Genomic DNA, 12460 nt, shown 5'->3' on the forward strand with positions numbered 1-12460 from the left:
CAGGGAGTAAAAGATAGGTAAAGGTCCTTGCCCTGGAGAAATAATACAGGAATCTAGAGGTTGCTAACCAAGGATGTGCTGTACTTAAGGGTCAATGAGAGAGAGAGAGAGAAAGTATATATATATATATAAATATATATATATAAATATATATATAAATATATATATATATATATATATATATATATATATATATATATATATATGTAACAGGGAAGAGCTAAATCGGACTACATGTTGGATCTGTTTCTTTTACTTTAACCTTTGCATTCCGCTGCTTTTGTTCACTAAAAGTATACTGTCTATACATAATGGCCTGCCCTTCTGCCTGAGGGAAACATCCGGAACCTGTCCACCTGTGGATGGCTACAGGAAAGAAGAAATTAACACATCCCTTCCCCGAGGCTGGCCATTCCAGGGGATATTTGCAAAACTTATGGCCCTTTTACTTTACTTCCTCATCTCCTTCCCCTCTCTGTGCTATAAAAGAAACTGGTATCCAAACCCCACTAAGATGGTTATTTTGAGACTTTAGACCGCCATCTTCTTGGTCTGCGGGCTTTCCGAATAAAGTCGTATTCTTTGTCTCAACACCTTATCTCCGATTTATTGGCCTGTCCGTGTGGCGAGCAGAGCAAGCTTGGACTTGGTAACATATATATCTATCACACAGAGTCATTTGACGCTTAAATAAAGTACATTATCTACATACTTTATATAATATATATTTTTAAAGCCTTGGAGTCTTAAGTCCAGAGTCAATCTTGATTCTATACTTGGGTAACCACTGTTTGTTTGACCCTCAATATTTTCAACTGTAAAATGAGGATAAGAACAACATCACAATCGTGAGGCTTAAATGAGATGACTCATGTGAAAGCTCTGTGTAAACAGTACAGAACTTTGCAAACATTTGTAATAGAGTGAAAAATTATTGAAGGTGAATATATTAGGACTTAAAGCAGTGTTTATCAAAGTGTGTTAGTTGAAACATTAAGGCCCCAGGATGGTAACTGGCATTTCTCAAGAAGAGAGTTGTATGGTCTGGAGGAGAGGCAAAAACTTTACCCTCTTAGGGGTTCTGCCTCGAACTGAGAATTAAATTGACATAGACAGATTAACAGCAGCAACACATAAAGATTTTTTACATGTACATGGGCGCACCCACAAGACAATGAAGACCAAAGAAGCAGTTAGAGCTGAGCACGTACTAAGTTGGACAAAGTAGTAAGTAGTGAAAATGGGACAAAACAAAGGGGCTTGAGCTAGGGCAGTTAATAGTGGAGAAGTGGCTATGAAGATAAGGGTTAGTTTAACAAGGTTTGTCTGTATAGATTTCCCTCATTCTTGACTCCCATCTCTGGTGATAAGACTGTTTCTTTCCTCAGGGTAGCGGGAGGACATCGTTCACTTGGGAGTTCCATCTCCTGCTTTTCGGAAGAAAAAGGAAGATCAGAGGTCCTTCTTCCATCTGATTCTCAAGTGCCTTTAACTCAAAATAATCTTTATGCCAAAGTGGCATATTTTGGGGTGGCATATTCTGTCACTCCTCAGGTCCAGTAAATTTGAGAAATATAGGATGATACAAAGTAAAACACAGTTCTTAGGCCTTGAATGCCTTGTCAACTCAAGGAGTAACTATATTGTGCCTCTTTCCCCAGATTAATTTGTTCTCAGGATCTAGGCCTCCTCTCCACCTCCCAACCATCCCAACTCCCACTGCAGCATCTAGGGCCTGGAGATTAACAGAACCCATTTTGGGAAAGGCTACTCTCCAGGAAGAAAATTATCACCTTCAATTTACAATCCAGCAGCCTCTCAAAAGCTTAGCCATTCATCAACAGATAACCTAGGAATTCACTCAACAGCTTTCCAAGTACAGTGTTGAGATTTCCAGCAACGAAGGCAAAAAAGGGCCAGTCAACTCCTTGCCAGGGTGCCAGAGGGGATTCCAGCATAGAATGGGGGTGGGGCAGGTAGTGGATACCTTTGGGATTCCTTCCAACGTACCTGCTGCTAGCAAAGCAGTAGGAAATGTAAAGTCACAACAGTGAAGAGTTGCGAGCTGATTCTCAAAGACTTTATAATTAGGATGTAAACACTGAAGACCAGTAACACAACTAAGAAAAGTTTCTCTGCTTCCAAGAAGTTTCTCTGCGTGCAGAAATATCTTCTGGCAAGAGAAACTGCTCCTTCCTTCCCTATTCAAGGAGGTTCATCAGGTCAGCTGCTTTCCCACTATACCCCTCTCTATCTTTTATCTCCCGTCTGACCCCTCAACACACTCCAAACTCTGCCTGGCTTCATTTTGTTCCTTTCCAGAGGGCGCACCCGAGAACCGCGGCTGGGAGAGGCGAGGAGGGGAGGAGCCGAGGGCGCAGGCGCCTGGCGCTCAGGTACACTGACGGACGGCCCCTCCCCGTCCCGCCCCTCGGCTTGCACCTCCCGGCAGGCGGGGCGGACCTGGGGAGGGCGGGGCGGACCTGGGGAGGGCGGGGCGGGGGTGGGGGGGAAAACCTGGAGAGGGGGCGGGGCCTCGGGGCGCGGCCGCGCGAGGTGACCGGATCGCTGTTCCCGCGGGCGGCAACGCCAGAACGCTCACTGCCTCGAGCAGGTAACTGGCCACCTCAGCGCGGTGTGAGGCGGGGGCTCCCCGAGAGCGGCGCGTGGAGATCCCGGGGACACGGCGGGGGAGGGGGCCGGGGGGTGGGGGGCTCAGATGTGGGGTCGCGGGTGCTTCCCCGGGCGAGCAGCGTGGCGCGGGCCTCGAGCGGCTGCTTCCCTACCCTCCCGGTGGGACTCGCGGACGGCAGAGTAGCCTCGTCGCCCCCAGCCTCGCGGGGCCGAGTCTCCTCAGCGACGCCTGCTCTCCGGAGGCCTGAGGGAGGTTTGGGGCCCCTCGACAGCCGCGATTTCCGAGGCCGGGAGGGCAGGGACTCGTTTTGTGGGAGCACGGTGGGCTGTAGGTCCGCTGGGCTCACCGGTCGGCTCGTTGGGACCCGCGGGCCGGACGGAGGGGAGACCCCAGCCCCGGCGGGGCCGGCCGCGCGCCGTGCTCCCTGCCCTGGGCGCGCGCTTGCGACCGCCGGCCCCAGGTGGGCTCTGGCCTCTGGGTTAAGAAGAAAGCGAACGCATTTCCTTTGCCTGGAGAGTCTGATGAGAACCGGTTAGCGGATGGTTTTTATCTCTGAAGTTTCTGAAACTTTTTGAAGCGGCGAAGGGCTGGTAAACATCACTTTGTTTTGGTTTTTGCAAAACATGAATTATCTACCCAGCTAGGTTTTTAGATTCGGTTTGTATCTATCTCCTCCAATTTTTTTTTTCCTTCTTCTTTCTTTACTATGGTTTTCTTTAAATCAAGGAAGTACTGTGCGTGAATCGTGGGTATGTCGCACACAGGTGGACGTGCAGGTATAGGCAAGATAGATGCCAAGCCAAAAACATTGATTCCTTTAGAGTGCTTAAAATACAGCATGTAAAAGGATTGCTTTCGTATTTAAAATATACTGATTCTCACTCCAGGTAGGCAGTTAATAGAGGTGTTTTCCCTGACTGATACTGTTATAAATAGCCTGGAAATATTAAGAGTTAATAGCAACACCACCGCCTACTTAACCAATTTAATATTTCCATATGGAACTTTATCATGGCTAAAAATTGCTCTTTCTGGAAGGAGAGATTTATATTGCTTGCCTCTGAGAGCTGGGATTCGAGGAGATTTGGTTTTTTATCATATATTTTGTATTTTGTGGTTTTTGCTAATGACTTTGAGTGTCTTCATAACTGGAAGAAAAAGCCTTCATAAAAATTTGCTTTTTTTTTTAACCCTTGAAGAAGAAACAATTTTAAGTTCCTCTTGTATTTTATTGGCTCCACTTGAGTTATAATTGTGTATTCACAAATAAAACTAACAAATTGAGGGGCTAATTCAGGTTGAGAAAAAATGAGTTTGTGATTCTTGTAGGACATCTGGCTGAGCTGCCTAGTTGGCAGTTAGATATGTTGGTAGCGGGATTTTCTGAAGTCAGGATCGGAGTTGTGAATGTTGGAACCACCCATGGATTTGTGATAGTTAATCTTGTGAGAGTGGAAGAAAACATTCCAGTTAGTAGAGTAAGAAAAGAGGAAGACCAAGGATGGAAAACAGCAGGACTTAAATGATGGGTAGAGACAGCCAAGGAGACCAAGGCAGAACCTTCAGGAAAGAAGGAAGCAAACTAATAGACAGTGGTGTCCTAGAAGCCAGGAGACGGAAGAGTTTTCATAAGGATAGAAATCTGTTTTAGGGTCAAATGAATCAGAGGAATCAGGAAGATTGGGGCTGATAAAGTGCCTGTTGGTTTTGGTAGTTAGGAGTATGTCATTGAACTCAACAAACGTAATTTAAGTAAAATGATAAGGTTGGAAGCCAAATTTGAAGGACTTTGAGGAGTAAATAGAGGATGAAGAAATAAAGATAGTCAGTGTAGAATCCTTATTTTGAGACACAAAGATTTGAAGGAGGAGTGATAGGGTGGTAGAGTGATAGGGGAGTTTATAGTCAGATTGGAAAGAATATAAGGCCAATAGAATACTTTTATGTTAAAGTGCATCACCCAGCATGGGAAGCTGACTGCAAGTTGCTGCGCATATTGACAAAACTGTAAGTGTTTAATCTCCCCAATTCAAATTATGAACACTATTTTAGTGGTATTTTGGTCTGTTGGGTTCAGGTGTTTTTATCAGTGTCAAAGTCACACTTTAACAAACTGTTGGATTGTATTTCACCTGAGTTCCAGTACTTGGATACTTCCAACTTACTTTTGTCATGTGATTTTTCTAGTGTGTATCTCAATGACTCTTCTAAAAATCTTATGTAGGTATCAGACATTTTGGCTAAATCAGAATTCATGAGGCATACATCAGTTAGGGCCTTTGCTTCAATTATTATTATGCATTTAAGGGAAAATGCTCTTAGATGAAAAGTTCTTTATGAGTTTCACTCCAGTCTTCATTGAAAGTTTAATTTTTGTTGTTGCTCAGGCAGTAGTTTTATGTGTATGTTCCTTAGGATATGAAAAGAATGGCTAAAAATGGAAAAGGCAAACAGTCAAGTGTTGATAAGGATGTGGAACAACTGGAACTCTTGTACTCTGCTGGTAAAAGTGTAAATTGGTGGCAGTATGTACTAAAGTGAAACATATGAATAAATTATGCCCAGACTATACCTGAAAAAATTCTAGAAACTGCAAACTAAAGTAACAGAAGACAGATAAGTGGTTACCTGAGGCGGGGAGTGGCAAGGGAAAGAAAAGGGGGATGGATTCAAAGGGGGTATGAGGAAACTTTTAGGGATGGTGGATGTATTCATTGGTATATTAGTTTTCTTGATTGTGAAGATGCTTTCACCACTGTATACATATGTCTGACTCATGTAATTGTACATTTTAAATATGTGCAATTCACTGTAAGTCAATACCTCAATAAAGCTGTAAAAAAAAAAAGAGTAAATAAAAGTAGAGAGTAAAATGTGAATTCCCTGGCGGTCCAGTGGTTAGGACTCCACACTTCCATTACAGGGGGCATGGGTTCGATCCCTGGTCTGGGAACTAAGACGCTGCACGGCCAAGGCCAAAACCAAAACCAAACCAATACAAAATAGAGAGTAGAAGAAGACATACCATTTAAGTATATTTATTTCTTTTAAGTATTATAGTTATTTCAGGATGATGGGGTTATTGATAATTTTAATTTTCTTCCTATAGTTTTATGTATTTTTCATATTTTCTACCACAACATGTATTTGCTTAATTTTTATTTTTAATTTTTTAAAATTTATTTTTTTAACTTTTTATTTTATATTGGAGTATAGTTGATTAACAATATTGTGATAGTTTCAGAGTGATTCAGTTATACGTGTATCTATTCTTATTCAAATTCTTTTCCCATCTAGGTTGTTACTGTGTTTGGTTAATTTTTAAGTGAAAAATTATTTCATATGTGCAGAATAGTACTTTTGACACGTCTACAGATTTAGAGAATACAAATAAATGCCCGGTACCTATATCATGCATTAGAAATAATACATAATATTTTTGAAGCCCTAATTATATCTTTCTCCCTGATTGTGTCTTTCTCTTTCCATGTTCCTTGATTTTCTGTAGAGTTTTACTACATACATAGGTATTCATAAGTAATGTAGTGTTTAGTTTTGTTTATTCCTTGACTGTTTTGGGGCACAAATTATATTTATGAGATTCATCTGTGTTGCTGTGTTATAGTTCATTTGCTTTTTTTGCTATTCTGTTATACGAATTTACAGCTGTTTATCCATCCTCCTGTTAATGGATATTTAGGGTGTTTTCAGTCTTCTTTTTTTAAATTTAGTTTTACTTTTTGCCATTGAAAGCTGTTTTGTTATTACTGTCCAATCTGTGTTTCTCTGTGTCCATGTACAAGAATTTCCTATGTTTTTTGCCTAGAGTTGTGGATCTTCAGTTTTGCTAGGTAACGCTGAATTGCTTTGTAAAGTGGTTGTACCAGTTTATACTATCACAAGCAGCGTATAAGTGTTCACTTTGTTCCCTTTCTCAACAACATTTGAGATATTTGTACATTTGTAATTATCTGAATTTTTTCTTTTCAACAATCTGGTAGACGAGAAATGGTAGGGTTTAATTTACATTTCTTTAATTACTGATGATGTTGAATCTTTCATAGTTCCTATTCAGTGGGATGGCTGTTTATATTTTTTGCCCATTCTTAATTTTTTTGTCTTTTTGAAATTGATTTCTAGAAAAAAATATATATATATATATTTTTTTTCTGGGTACTAATCCCTTGTCAATTATGCATGTGACAAATATCTTTTTCCCAGTAAGTAGCTTGTCTTTCACTTTCTTTATAGTGGTTTTTGATAGACCCATTCTGTAGTTTAATGTAGTTGAATATGTCAGCCTTTTCCTTATGGTTTGTTCTTTTGACATCTTGTTTAACAAATCTTTCCCTTCCCTGAGGTCATAAAGATATAGTCTGATATTTTCTTCTAAAAGCTTTAAAATGTTGCCTTTCATATTTGTGTCCTTAGTCCATGTGAAATTGATTTTTGTGTGGTGTGAAGTGGGGATCCAGTTTCATTTTTTTTTTTCATATAGGTTGTCAGTTTTTCCCAGCATAGTTTATTGAATATTCTGTTTTTCCTCTCAGTAATCTATAAGTATCATATATCAAGTTTCCATACATATGTTCATATGTTTCTGGGCTGTCCTTTCTTTGGTCTCTTTGTGTATCCTTGCTGCAATCTTACTTTTACTTTAGTTGTAAAAGAGCCTCCATACCTAAGAGACAGGTCACCCACCCATGCTTCTTTTAAAACTCAAATTAAAGTTTAATTTTTTTCTAAAGTAAACTTTTCATCTTAGTATACAGGAGTATGTTATCTAAGTCTTAAATATCTACTGTATTCATCCGAGGTCACAAGTACTTCTTCTTTTTTTTTTTTTTTATTAATTAATTAATTTATTTTTGATCTTCATTTCTCTGCGAGGGCTTTCTCTAGTTGTGGCGAGCGGGGGCCACTCTTCATTGTGGTGCACGGGCCTCTCACTGTCACGGCCTCTCTCGTTGCGGAGCACAGGCTCCAGACGCGCAGGCTCAGTAGTTGTGGCTCACAGGCCTAGTTGCTCCGCGGCATGTGGGATCTTCCCAGACCAGGGCTCGAACCCGTGTCCCCTGCATTGGCAGGCAGATTCTCAACGACTGCGCCACCAGGGAAGCCCCACAAGTACTTCTAAAGCTACTTTATTGTGGTTTATATTAGGCTGTCTTTAGTTTTTGCAAATCCTGTCCTAACTCACTAGAGTTAACTTTAACTTGAAAAGTAAATATTGGATTTGCACTTTTGGAATATAGTTAAGACATTTGGAAAAACCTTCACACTGACTATAGCTGTATTTAAAAAAAGAATAGCTCTATTTAAAAAAATTTTTAAGGTACTTAGGATTTAATATGTCAAAATCTAAGAGAAAGCTGAAAATCTGAGAGACTATAGGAGCCCTTAAGTCTTACTTGCTTTGAGGGTATTTGCTAAACTCAGGGAACTTGATTGGATTTGAATAAGAATCTGGTAGATTTGTAGGACCAGAGGTATAGTTAGAAGTCAGCCCAGGGCTCATTCAAGGTTAGCTAACAAGAGACTTTCTGCCCATAATTCTGGGATCCCAAAGGTCTTTGACGTCATGGAAAGGATGAAAACTCAACCTTCTTCAAGGATCTGCAAGGAAAATTGTCTTCAGGCCAAGTAAAGCAGAAGGGAAAAAAAACCTGTCCTTGGGCAGTCGTAACTACCAGATCATGAGGGAAGTACACATCACCTTGGTGGTCTAAAAAAATTTCAAGATGTGAATTTTAAAAAAATCTTTTATTTTTTAGATATAATTCATATGCCATAAAATTCACTCTTGAGAGTGTATAATTCAGTGGGTTTTCATATGTTCATAAAGTTGTACAACCATCATCACTATTTAATTCCAGAACATTTTTATTACCCCCAGAAAAAAAACCTTATACCCATTCACAGTCATTCCCCATTTCCCCTTTTTCCCTCAACCCCTGGCAAACTCTAATCTACTTTTGTCTGTATGATTTGCTTATTTTGAGCATTTCATATGAATGAAATCATACAATATGTCTTTTGTGTCTTATTTCACTTAGCATAATCTTTTCAAGGATTATTCATGTTTACCATGAATCAGTACTTCATTCTTTTTAATGGCTGAATAATATTCCATTGTATGGTTAATACCACGTTTTGTTTTCCCATTCCTTAGTTGATGGTTATATCCATTTTTTGGCTATTACGAATAATGCTGCTATGAACATTTGCATACAGGTTTTTGTGTGGAAATGTATTTTCCATTTTCATAGGAAATATATTTTCATTCTCCATTTACCTACAAATGGAATTGCTGGGTCATATGGTAATTCTGTGTTTGTTTTGAGGAACTGCCAAACTGTTTTCCAAAGCAGCTACACCAGTTTTCATTCCTACCAGCAATGTATGAGGGTTCTAGTTTCTCCATCCTCATCAACATTTATTTTTGTCTGTCTTTTTGATTATAGCTATCCTACTGTGGGTGGAGTGGTATCTCATTGAGGTTTTGATTTGTATTTCCCTAATAACTGATGCTGTTGAGCGCCTTTTCGTGTCTTTATTGGCCAATTGTCTATTTTTTTGGGGGGGGAGGGGAAATGTCTGTTTGCATCCTTTGCTCATTTTTAAATTGGGTTATATGTCAAGGAATGAATTTAAAATGATATAGTAAACAAAGGCAAATATTCTCTGTAGGAGTTTACTTTCATCTTTGGCTTAAAAAAAGTCCTACCAGTAAAGTTTTGAGGTCAATGGATAATTTGTCAAAGATAACCAAGTGCACAAGGAAATAAGACAACCTGAACAAGAATCAGCAGAAACAATAGACATTTAGAAGAAAACTTGCAAAGGCTTATATATTATAATTACTAGTTATTATTAAAATAACCATGATGGGCTCTATTTAAGTAAGTAAAAGGCACATTTGAAAATATATGCAGGGAGCAGGAGTCTGAAAAGTGACAGAGGTACAAAGCTGGTTGAAAAGAGGAACTGAATGTAATTTCTATTAATGAAAAATGCAGTAATAAAAACTCAAAACTCATTTGTTAAGTTTAACCACAGATAAGGCAATTAGGCAAACCCCAAGGGAGAATGAATTAACTGGAATATAGATCAGAATAAATCATTCAGAATACAGCTCAAAGATACAGAAATGGAAAATATAAAAGAAATGAAGATACATGAAAATTAGAATGATCAGAATGAGAAGTTATAGTGAGAAAGTCTAGTAAGTGGAGTTCCTGAAAGAAAAGAGATAGAGAATGGGCAAAAGCAATATTTAAAGAGATAATGAATGAGAATTTTTTAGTACTGGAAAATCTACCAGTACAGGTGGAAAGACACTAATCACAGATTGGTTATTCAGGTATACCACAATTTGTTTATTCACCTGTTGATGGACATTTGATAGTTTCTGGCTTTTGGCTTTTGCAAATAGAGTTGCTATGAACACTAATGCACCAGTCTTTGTATGGACATAAGATTTCTTTTTTCTTGAGTAAATACCTGGGAATGAAATGTCTGGATCATAGGGTAGGTGTATGTTTAACCTAAACTGCCAAACTATTTTATATTCCCACCAGTTGAATATGAGAGTTCTACTTGTTCTACATGCTTGTAAACACTTGGAATGGTCAGTCTTTGCAATTTCATCATTTCTAATAAGTGTGTAGTATTATCTCATTGTAGTTTAAATTTGCATTTCCTTAATGAATAATGGTTTTGAATATGTTTTTATGTACTTTTTATGTACTTTTTTTGCCACTTGGAGAAGTGTCTGTTCAAATCCTTTTTAAATTGTGTTATTTTTCTTTTTATTATTGAGTTGTAATAGTTTTTTTATATTCTGGATATAAGCCCCTTATTGGATGTATGATTTGCACATATTTTCTCCCATACTCTAAGTTGTCTTTTCACTTTTTTTTTTTTTAATTTAAAAAAATTTTTAAAATTTATTTTTTGGCTGCGTTGGGTCTTGGTTGCTGCACGCGGGCTTTCTCTAGTTTCGGCAAGCGGGGCCTACTGTTCATTGCGGTGCACGGGCTTAGTTGCTCCGCGGCATGTGGGATCTTCCCAGACCAGGGCTCACCCTTGCATTGGCAGGCGGATTCTTAACCACTCTGCTACCAGGGAAGCCCGATGGTGTCTTTTGAAGCACAACATTTTTACTTTTGATTAAGTCTAATATAACACATTTTTCTTTCTTTTTAATAAATTTATTTTATTTATTTATTTTTGGCTGTGTTGGGTCTTCATTGCTGTGCACGGGCTTTCTCTAGTTGTAACGAGCAGAGGCTCCTCTTCGTTGTGGTGCGCGGGCTTCTCCTTGCGGTGGCTTCTCTTGTTACGGAGCATGGGCTCTAGGCGCAGGGGCTTCAGTATTTGCAGCATGTGGGCTCAGTAGTTGTGGCTCGTGGGCTTACTTGCTCCACAGCATGTGGGATCTTCCCGGACCAGGGCTCAAACCTGTGCCCCCTGCATTGGCAGGAGGATTCTCAAGTCACTGCACCACCAGGGAAGCCCTCAAATTTTTCTTTCATTGCTTGTGCTTTTGGTGTCTTAACTAAGAAATCATTGCCAAGTTCAAGAAGAATTACTCCTATGTTTTCTTCTAGCAATTTTGTAGTTTTAGCTCTTACATATAGATTTGGATCAATTTTTACTTAGTTTTTGTGTACAGTGTGAGATAGTTGTCCAAATTCTTTTTTTTTTTTTTTTTTTGCGTGTGGATATCAGTTGTCCCAGCATCCCTTGTTTGAAAAGACTGTTCGTTTCCCTTTAAAGTTTTTTGGCACCTTTGTAAAAATCAACTGACCATACATGTAAGGATTTATTTCTGGGTTCTCAATTTTATTGCATTGACCTATATGTCTGTCCTTATGCTGATACCAGTCTTGATTACTGTAGCTTTGCAGTAAATTTTCAGGTCAGGAAGTATGACTTGCAACTTTGTTCTTCTTTTTCAAGATTGTTTTGGCTATTCTGTGTCTTTTGCATTTCCATGAGTTTTAGGATTACCTTATCAGTTTCTGTAAAGGAGCTGGAAGGGATTTTTATATGGATTGTGTTGAATCTGTAGACCAGTTTGGGGAGTATTGAAATCTTAACAATATTATGTCTTACAATCCATGACCATGGAACGTCTTTTCATTTATTGATGTCTCCTTTTTTTTTTTTTTTTTTGAAGACTTTATTTTATTTTTTAAAATTTTCTTTATTTTTTTGGCTGTGTTGGATCTTAGTTGCAGCACGCGGGATCTTCATTGAGGCATGCGGGATCTTTTTCGTTGCAGTGCGTGGGCTCCTTGTTGCAGTGCGCGGGCTTCTCTCTAGTTGTTGTGTGTGAGTTTTCTCTCTCTAGTTGTGGTGCATGGGCTCCAGGGCACATGGGCTCTGTAGTTGTGGCGCGTCGGTTCCAGAGTGCGTGGGCTCTGTAGTTTGCAGCACGCGGGCTCTCTAGTTGAGGTGTGTGAGTTCAGTAGTTGTGGTGTGTGGGCTTAGTTGCCCTGTGGCATGTGGGATCGAACCCACATCCCCTGCATTTTCCAGGTATCGAACCTGCATCCCCAGCATTGGAAGGTGGATTCTTTACCACTGGACCACCGGGGAAGTCCCTATTGATGTCTTCTTTAATATCTTTTAGTAATGTTTTGTAGTTTTCAGTGTACAAGTCTTGCATTTCTTTGTTAAAGTATTCCTAGGTATGTTAGGGTTGTTTTTTGTTTTGTTTTGTTATGTTTTTGCCTGTTATTATGAATGGAATGGATTTCTTAATTTCATTTTTAGGCTGTTCATTGTTAGTATAGAAACATAACTGATTTTGTGTAT

General features: G+C 39.3%; 1 protein-coding gene across 3 annotated transcripts in view; it reads left to right on the top strand.

Moving 5' to 3' along the window:
* Positions 1-2528: 2528 nt before the first annotated feature.
* TC2N (tandem C2 domains, nuclear) overlaps positions 2529-12460 on the top strand; it is a 46432-nt gene continuing 36500 nt past the window's right edge. For 2 of the 3 annotated variants that reach the window (XM_082384553.1, XM_082384555.1), the window contains exon 1: positions 2529-2614. The gene's annotated coding sequence lies outside the window, so the exon portion shown is untranslated. Of the gene's footprint in view, positions 2615-2803; positions 3226-12460 lie in introns of those variants that run through there. The other variant, XM_082384554.1, reaches the window with a different exon arrangement.

The sequence above is a fragment of the Balaenoptera borealis genome (genome assembly GCF_965194805.1).
Source record: "Balaenoptera borealis genome assembly, chromosome: 3".
Classification (NCBI taxonomy): domain Eukaryota; kingdom Metazoa; phylum Chordata; class Mammalia; order Artiodactyla; family Balaenopteridae; genus Balaenoptera; species Balaenoptera borealis.